Genomic DNA, 9593 nt, shown 5'->3' with positions numbered 1-9593 from the left:
CTGGTTGCCCCTTGGAGCAGTATCTGGGGGTTGATCTCGGGGATCCCAGGCTTTTGTAGGTCTGAGGTTGGGGCTCTGTGACCCAGTACCCAAACAGTAATCTGTGGCTGGTGAGTACTGCTCTCCTGGTAGCAGCAGGCTATCTGGTGCACAGCAGGTCCCTTGGTTGGGCCAGTCTGCGGGACCTTTTCCAGGGATATACTGGGTGGCCTAAGTCCATCCCCTTTGCTTTGTTCCCTGTGAGGATTTCTCCCGACAGTGACCCCAAGTTCCTGGTGTCCTGGGGCGCACAGTTCTGTCTATGAGGAATAGTTGGTACAAAGCAGTTCTCTGGGCTGGCGGCAGATGTGCCCACCTGCTAGTCTGTAGGAGCGGGGTGCACAACCACTCTCTGTGCTTCAGGCTGGGGCCAGATCAGTGATGGGGCTTGTACTCGCTGTTTTGTGAGACCTTCCCCAGGCAAAGCCTGGGTGGTCTAAGTGAGCACTGTTTCCTTCCTTCCCTGTGGGTCCCTCTCCCGACAGGGCCTCCCAGATTCTGTTGCACTGGGGCGCGCAGCTCTGTCTGTGCCAGAGAGCTGGGCGCAGCCCCTCCCCATGCTGGCGGCTTGAGCCCAGTTCAGTGATGGTGGCTCGGTCCTGCCGGTCTGCGAGACTTTTTCCATGGAAAGACTGGGTGACCCATGGCCAGTCCCTCTACTTTCCTTCCCTGTGGGTTTTTCTTGTGACTGGGACTCCCACCGTCTCTGGTGGTTTTGTGCCCACCGTTCAGCCTGGGAAGGCAATCGGGGCATGCAGGCATGTCGTGTGGCTCTGGTCTGGGGACCTAGTGCCTGCGAGACCCCGGATCTCTTCCAGGTTCTGGCTGGGTGGCCTGAGCATGGACCCGACTGGTTCCTACGCCATGGGGTTTGCTCTCACCTGGGAAACAGGATCACTGTTGTTTTAGGGCCCAGAGTTCAGTCTCTCGGTTGCTGTACAGAAAATGTTGTCCTGCTCCTCAGACGCAGTGTTCTCCTGGAGCCGCCATTTTGGACCCCCTCCTCAATGAACATTTTCAAGCAAAGAACACACTGTGACACTATGACTTCCACAACAAGCTTTCTCTTTCTCTACTGGGGGAAGGATGAAAGGGTGGAGGTTGGGTATGATGGAAGGGAGAGATGGGTGAGATTGGGATGCATGATGGGAAATGCACTAAGAACCAAGTTTTAAATTTTTTAAAGTTTAAAAAATAAATGTTTAGGTGGGTTATCACTCCTCATGCCCCACTTAAAGGTCATGTGATGATCAACTTGGCTAACTTTACATCATTAAAAAGCAGAATACCTATATAAGTCATTTGGGACAGGGATTCTCGAAACAGCATGGGTGTATTGACTGTTGAATGTTTATGCATAAATGATTAATCTACACCACTCCTGCGAAGGCTCGGAAAGCATAACTGAAGTGGGTAGAAAGAATATATGAGCCTGAGGAAGGAGCATGGGCATGGCATAGGCATTGCACTCTGGAACTCACAGCAGCTCAAGGTTAGGCATATCAGCATCGTGTTATGGAGGGGAAGTGACGCACAAGACCTCACCCCCCCTTGAGGATCTAGAAAGAGTTCATGTGTAAGAGGGAACGACATTTTATTTAGACTAGTAATGCACACATGCTCCTGTAAATAGCCCTTCACGCTTGCTCTTGTTAGCATCCCCAATGAAATGCATTGGGTCAGAAAAAGTAGAAGGAAGTAGAAGGAAGGAAGACTAGCAGAAGTAGAAGGAAGACTAGTTGAGGGAAGAAAAGAATCAGCTGACTACAGGGGGCACATGAAAGGGTGATGGAGGTGAACATGATCTACATGTGTGAAAATGCTAGGAGAGAACTCATTATCTTTAATTTAGATACATTGAAATTACTTTTAAAAAAAACTATAATAAAAACTTAACAAGACTATAAAAACAATCCACACTGCTAATGACCCAGGATCTAGAAATATGGCCAATTAACATCAGGCTAATCTTTAAAGAGTCCAGCCTCACCAACAGCTTTAAAATGTATCAATTGTTTAGTTAATTTCATACTATTGACACATTTCTATTAATGCACATCTTGAAAGAGTCAGGTTCTATAATTTTCTACTGCCCTTCTTGGGGAATATTCACACTCAATTTGCCAAAATGTTATTATATTGAAAATTATCTTCAGTTTGCTTTTGGTGTGTTTCCTAAAATTTTTATTTTTACTATTATTCATTAATTTTGTGCATGTGTGTGTGTGTGTGCACATACTTGTGCATGTCGGTGGGGAGTGTGTACAGCTCAAGTATAAGGATGTATCATATAAGTTATTCAGAGGACAAGCTCTCTCCATCTACCGTGCCCCTCTTGAGGATCAAATTTAGGTCGCTGAATGTACAGCCAAATTCCTTTCCCAGCTGAGCCACATCCCTGCCCACTGCTTTTACTTTAATTATCCAATACTCACACTTCATTCTGGCATTTTTAGACAAGCATGTTGATTCAATTCTTCCCTGTCCCCTTTGTTTCCTCATACCAGTAGAAATCTTTGATATCACACATGTTCTGTTATCCTCCCCACATTCTCCATGCCCCCTCCCTTTTCCATCTCAAAGTCTGATTTCTAGTTTCATAGCCTGTATCTATAGTCATCCCCACTTATATACACACGTGTGTGATCTGCCTGTGCAAGAGATGACAAACACATAGTATTTATCTTTTGGTTCCAAGTTGCATTTCTTAATATACTTCAGACTTTTATTTCGTTTATTCCTTTATTTTTTAAATTTTTATTAATTACATTTTATTCACTTTCTATCCTAGCTGTTGCCCCCTCCTTCATCCCCTCCTGATACTACCCTTCCTCCCTTATCTCCTCCTATGCCACTCCCCAACTCCACTGATAGGGGAGGTCCTCCTCCCCTTTCATCTCACCCTAGCCTATCAGGTCTCACCATGACTGGCTGCACTGTCTTCTTTATGACCTGGTAAGAGGCCACCATCAGAGTGAGGTGACCAAAGAGCCAGCCACTGAGTTCATGTCAGAGACTGCCCCTGTTTCCTTTAGGGTTATCCATTTGGGCACTGAGCTTCCATGGGCTACATCTGTGCAGGGGTTCCACATTATCTCCATGCATGGTCCTTGGTTGGAGTATCAGTCTCAGAAAAGACACCTGAGCCCAGACGTTTTGATTCTGCTGTTCTCGTGGAGCTCCAGTCCCCTCCAGGTCTTTCTATTGCCCCCTTCTTTCATAAGATTCCCTGCAATCTACCTCAAGTATACAACAAGGACATTTGCTCAACCATGTTTGTAGCAACTTTATTAGTAATAGCTGGAACCTGGAAATAACCCTCATGTCCCTCAAAGGAGGAAAAGATACAGAAATTGTGGTATATTTACACAGTGGAATACTACTCAGCAATCGAAAACAAGGACATCATGAAATTTGCAGGCAAAGGGTGGGATCGAAAAAAGATCATCCAGAGTGAGGTAGCCCAGAAACAGAAAGAGACACATGTTATATACTCTCTTATAAGTGGATTTTAGACCTATAAGATAGGATAAACATACTAAAATCTGTACACCTAAAGAAGCTAAGCAAGAAGGAGGACCTGGGTAAGATGATCAATCCTCACTAAGAAAGACAAACAGGATAGACCTCAGAAGATGGAAAAAAACATGGAACAGGACAGGAGCCTACCACAGAGGGCCTCTGAAAGACTCTATCCAGCAGGGTATTAGAGCAGATGCTCAGACTTTTTTTTTATCAGAATAACTAAGACTGGATGCAAGAAGCTATGATCAAGGGCACGATGAGCTTCTTCCACTCATTGCTAGTGGCAGGTGTCGAACATGAGACTATTGATAAAATAATACTGCCTGCTGGCTATTTTGCTGATTCAAACAGACAATGCAATGAAGTTTTCTTGATGTCAAGTAGTATAAAAATAATGTGCATAGACCCTGTCTTCTCTAGCTACACAGGTAACTTTTGTGGGTGAAATCTCTGCTATTGATTTGGGTCATCAAAATGAGAAATCAAGGTATAATCCTCTTATTTTCTTCCACCACTTGAAAGCATTTCAAATTAAATACCTTTCAAGTTCTTCACGGGAGAACAGCTTTTCTGTGTATCACTGGCTTTTAGCAGAAGTCACATTATAAAAATGTTTTTAAAGAATGTAAACTCTAGGTCAACAATCTCTGATGTTAATGTAGAATCTCATCCAGGGAAAGTGAACTTAGATAGAATGTGAACAGGATTTGAGACGCAACTTGAAAGAATATAAAGACAACTCAATCCTGATTAAAGAAAGTCAGCCTTTGCCCACTGCTTTCCTGGAGTTTTCCCGAGTCGTTAATAAGACAAGTTGTTCCTGTTCTAAACTCTACAAATAATTTTCTCAGTAGTAAGCAACGGCCCAAATGAAACACTGAATCTGAAAGCAATTAAACTCTGGCCCTGAATTATTTTTCCCCCTTTGCATTAAGATGTATTTTGGTTTCACACATTTTCACTTTGCTGGCTTTAAAAAGTCCTCCCTGAGGCTCAAGGGAAAGAAAATATATGTACTAAAAGAGACCGTGGTCTCAAAAATAAAAACCAAATCCTCTATATGTATGGAAAAGCTCTAGAAAGGGTCTGCTGGATCGATCAAGTGCATGTTGACACTTGAATTTCAAGTTCGTGCTGCATTTAAAAAGCTACAGAATCTGGGGCTGCAGATACTGCTCAGCGGTGCAGAGTGCCTGCAGCTCCCAGCACCCTTGAGACCACTCACAACACCCTCTGATTCCAGATGCAGGGGCTCGGATGCACTCTTCTCACTTAACAAGCACTGGCTTTAAACATCCACACACAGGCATACACATACACACACAATTTAAAATCAAATCAAATCCAAGTTTAGAAAGGTACAAGCTTACACCTGATGTAAGTACAGTTCTTAAGGTTCCAGCTTAACTGTTCTCCTCCCCACGTGTCCTCTCTTCATTTTCTGGACTATTTCCAGGATTTGAGAGTTACTCTTTAAATATGTGGTGCTACCTTAAGTAAGTGATATCACATTTGGACTTTGCTTCACATAAAATGATCCCTTGTCTTGGTTTCATTCTGCTGCTTTGAGAAAATATCTGGCTTAAACAGCTAAGGGGAGAAAAGATTTATTTAGCTCACAATTCCAGGTTTCAGTTCCTCATAGCAGGCAAGTCAAAGTAGCTAGAACTGAAAGCAGCTGGTCACATCACATCCTTCGTCAAGAATAGAGAGAGACGAATGTATGCATGCTTGTTTCTTATTATTTGTGCTCAGCTCGATTTATTCATTCTTACCCTGTTCGGGATTCCATACCTAGGGAATGGTGCCACCTACCATGGGCTGTAAATTTCCTGATTTGTCTAAATTATTAAATACCACAGCCTATCAACACAGTATTGATAAACTGTCCTTGCTTCCCTATGTTATCGGAGGCTGAAGCTCCCTGCTGCTCTCCAACAATACAAGAGTATGCCCAATGACATAGCAAAAGCCATGACGATGTCAAAATTCCAAATGTTTCTACAGAATGAATAAACCCTCATGCCATTTTAGCATCAGTGCATCACAATTTGAAACACTGTTAGCTGAAAACAGTCTCCAACCAATATGAGGAAGATGTCAACACAGTGGGCTCTCTAGCTAATCATAAACTACACAGGCGAAACAGTTAACGTTCACCTGAATCTACTACATCAAATTGATTATGGTTCCTTTTCTTTTACTGGAATTCATCACAGATGTTAGACATGATAATTAAAAATGAAAAGATATTATGTGGACTAGAGAGATGGCAAGCAGAAGAATCTGAGTTCAAATCCCCAGCCTTCACAATAGAAAGCAGGCATAGTGTAAAACAAATAGTTTAAATAGGGTGGAGTTGAGAGAGCAGTATAAAAGAATGAGCACAAGGAGGGATTAATAACATTAAAGTCTTTTTGAAAAAGTCATATGGAAATCTATTACTATAAAAACTTCACAGAAAGAAAATAAAAAGAGAGAGAGCTTAGATGACATCACTCAGTAACAAGGAAACAATATCCTACCAGACACCACAAAGTAACAACAACAACAACAACAAAATATCAGTGTCAGGAATGGTCACCTCTTTGGTCCCATATGTCCCAAACATTAAACGTTATTGACAATAATCTCTGTTACCCTCTAGAACTTGAAGGCACGACAGTATTGGTAAAGACAACCATAATTAAATCATAAAATATTATATAAGCTTAATCCCCACTGGCTAGATTTCAGAGTGCTGGAAAGTGCTATGCAAGCTGCTGACGAAAAGCAGTAATTACCAATCTTACTCAGCTGTAGCCCCTTGAGCCCCTGTAATAACTGATCTGTTGAGACATCCCCAATAACGTAATAGTCGCATGAAAGTCAGAGAGTAACCAGGCATTTTTTGAATGGATGTAGGGACTGCCGCAGAAGATGAAACCCATTACTGGCTTTCTTATCACAGCTAAAAACCAATGACTAGACAGATCATAGGCCTAAAGAAAAGCTTGCTATGTTGTTTCTAAATAGAACAATTATTACACCAACTCCTGACGGATTGTCATTATTCTCATAGATCACTGCATCTGTCAGTTCTCATTAGGGACACTAATTTTTGAAGTAGATGGTGATTAAAACAGAGACCAGCAATTGGTGAAGGTGAAGAGAATAATATTACTAAATCCTCAGGTCTAAATGGGACATCTGTGTCACACCTGTTTTCCCACAAGGCCCAGAGAACGCTGCAGAAGAGTGGGTAGAAAAAGTGTAGGATCCAAAGGCAGAGGATGACTAAAAGAGAACAGTATTTTCCTGGCCAAACAAGGCAGCTGCACATTTAAACTCACAGATGTTTTCATTGCATTCACAAGACATGTGCTAGCTCAAGCAGGTCAAAATTCCAGCATAGGGGTGGGATATAGGCATCAAGCCTCTCCCATAGACAAAGAAATATTGGCAGTTGATGGCTTCTGGGAGAAGATTCAGTTTTCTTTAAGGGTGTGGTCCTTAGTAGGTCAACCATGCTCTGAGTATGGCTCTGAGTATGTGGGCATCACAAAATAGACTTCATAGGGGAAAATCAGACGCACAATTAGGTAGAGATTGACCTAGGAGGAGTTATGTCAGGGGTGAATATAATCAAAATAAATTATATGACATTTTCAAACATCTAATAAATGGAAGAAAACTATTAAATAAATTTCTGCATGCTTACAAGTTAGTAGCACCCATTTTATAATTTATATTATATATTATATTTATATTATGTCATTAGCTATTATATTTTTGGACATGTGTGCATCAAAATATAAAAATATTTTGTGTAACAAGAATATATGTGTGTGGTGTGGTGTGGTGTGGTGTGGTGTGTGTGGTGTGGTGTGGTGTGTCTGTGTTTATGTGTTTCTTCTTATTTCATATTAAGTCTGGCTAACGTAGTGTAGCTATCATTTCTCAGTATATAATGCTGAGGCACATGGGGAAAAAGAACTCTGACACTGACACACATAATGAAGACACGATTTGCCTGGTAATGTGCCTAATAAAGTCTGTGGTCCCAGTTCTATTCCCCTTTTCATGTTGACATCAAACATGGGTCAACATTGGATTCGTCCTACCATACCCACCAGACAGATTTCTTTACACAAATTTTATGCCAAGCAATAATCGTTATAAGAATAACATTTGTTGGCATATTTCACTTTAAGAGAACGTTGATGTTTGATTTATTTCATTTAATGACCTACAAAGCCGTTTTGAGACCGTTGGTATATTTTAACATTTGCAGGGTGGTTTTAAATCTGACTAATACACATGCTGAGATGGGATTTGGCTAATCAACATGATAAGATTTTTTTTTTTTTACAAATCAAAATGAATGCTTTAGCCAGATTCATTTTCATAAATATTAAAACTAGTATTTACTGGCTTTGAGTTACTTCTCTCAGAGGCCATACCCAAGCGCAAATATTAACCTTGGCAAGAGATTAGCTCCAAGTATAGCCTAATTGCCATTTGGCCTTTTAAAGCAATTGAAAATATTTTAGTTGGCTCTTTGATTTTTCTTGGAGACAATAAATGTTTGTAGGACCTGCACAGTAACTCTTGCCTAAAAAAATATCCAGAAGGATTTCTCTCAGACATCCTGTGAGGAAGGCTGTGCAGCATATTCTGCTGCTATAATACCACAAGCCTAATCAGCTAGTATTATCTTTCACTGTTATTTCTCTATGAAACTGTTTTAAATCCACTGGGATATTCCCCATCAATTATACATAAAGAGCCATGTAAACAAGAGCTAGAGATCTGGGCTTTCTCTTATTTTGCAAAAATATTTGCTATCAATAACATTATGTAACAAATGAAGTAGTACATTCCAAACAAATAACAGAACCTACCTAAGGCCTGTTTATGCTACTTTTTTCATGCAAACAACTACTTATTAAGTTTAATAAATTTGTGGTGTTTTGTTTTTTATGCATTTTGGTGCTGGGGAAGAATAGAAGGACACATCTGATCCTCTGGGGCTGGATATATAGAAGATATAGAAGACAGTTAGATGTTTTTGCAGGTTCTGTGAACTGAATATGGGCTCCCTGGAAAAGCAGAACATGCTCTTCAGCGCTGAGCCCTCTCTCTAGCCCCTAGAAGATATATTCTTAAAGCAATATTTGACCCCCTGCTCAGCTATAGCCCATAGGCAAGCTCAGTCTTCATGTGGGTCTCCTAGTAAGGGGAGCAGGAGTTATCTTTGACATGGACTCTGTTATTGGCTCTTTGATCACTTCCTCATGGCTCCCTGATGGGGTGGCCTTGCCAGGCCACAGAAGAAGAGGATCCAGGCAGTCCAGATCAGACTTGATATGCTAGGGTAAGATGGTAGGGGAGGAGGGTTTCACCTTTCTATGGTCTAGGGGAGGGGGATAGGAAAAAGAAGAAGAGAGGAAGGATGGGATAGGAGGAGATGAAGAGGGAGCTACAAATGAGATATAAAATAATACAATATAAAAAAATTTAAAAATTAAAAGGTGCAAAAAGCAATACTTTATAACACTGTTTTCAGATTTTAAAAAATGTATGCATTTTCAAATTTTCAACTGAGATTTTCTGTATCAATGTACTGTGATAAATTTGTGGGCTTTTTAGTCAATAAGATAAATTTATTCACAATTTTGTATGTCATCCTTGTGCAGGAACCATGTTAATCTTCTCCGATCTGTATCATTACAATTTTAATATATGGGGTCTTGCTGAGACTGAAACATCAACCAAGGACCATGTATGAACTGGACCTAAGACCCCTACAAAGATTTAGCAGATGGGCAGCTTAGGCCTCATGTGGGTCCTCTAGTAAGGGAAGCAGCAACTGCATTGGACAAGAACTCACCAGCTTTTTGATCACTTTCTTCTGGCAGGACTACCTTGTCAGGCCCACAAGGAAGAGGACATGTTCAATCCTGATGCAACTTTATGAGCTGGACTGGATGGGAAAGGGAGCTCTCCTTTTCTGAGAAAAAGGGGAAGGGCGAAGGGGGAAGGGGGAG

At 41.2% G+C, this 9593-nt stretch overlaps 1 non-coding gene across 1 annotated transcript; it reads right to left on the bottom strand.

Annotated features, from left to right (window-relative positions):
• Positions 1-9197: 9197 nt before the first annotated feature.
• On the bottom strand, positions 9198-9307 carry LOC132654400 (U6 spliceosomal RNA). The gene has a single exon (XR_009592054.1). It is a non-coding gene; the product is annotated as a U6 spliceosomal RNA (small nuclear RNA).
• Between the last annotated feature and the right edge of the window lie 286 nt (positions 9308-9593).

This window comes from Meriones unguiculatus, chromosome 5, assembly GCF_030254825.1.
Source record: "Meriones unguiculatus strain TT.TT164.6M chromosome 5, Bangor_MerUng_6.1, whole genome shotgun sequence".
Taxonomy (NCBI): domain Eukaryota; kingdom Metazoa; phylum Chordata; class Mammalia; order Rodentia; family Muridae; genus Meriones; species Meriones unguiculatus.
This window is presented reverse-complemented; position numbering and strand designations above follow the sequence as displayed.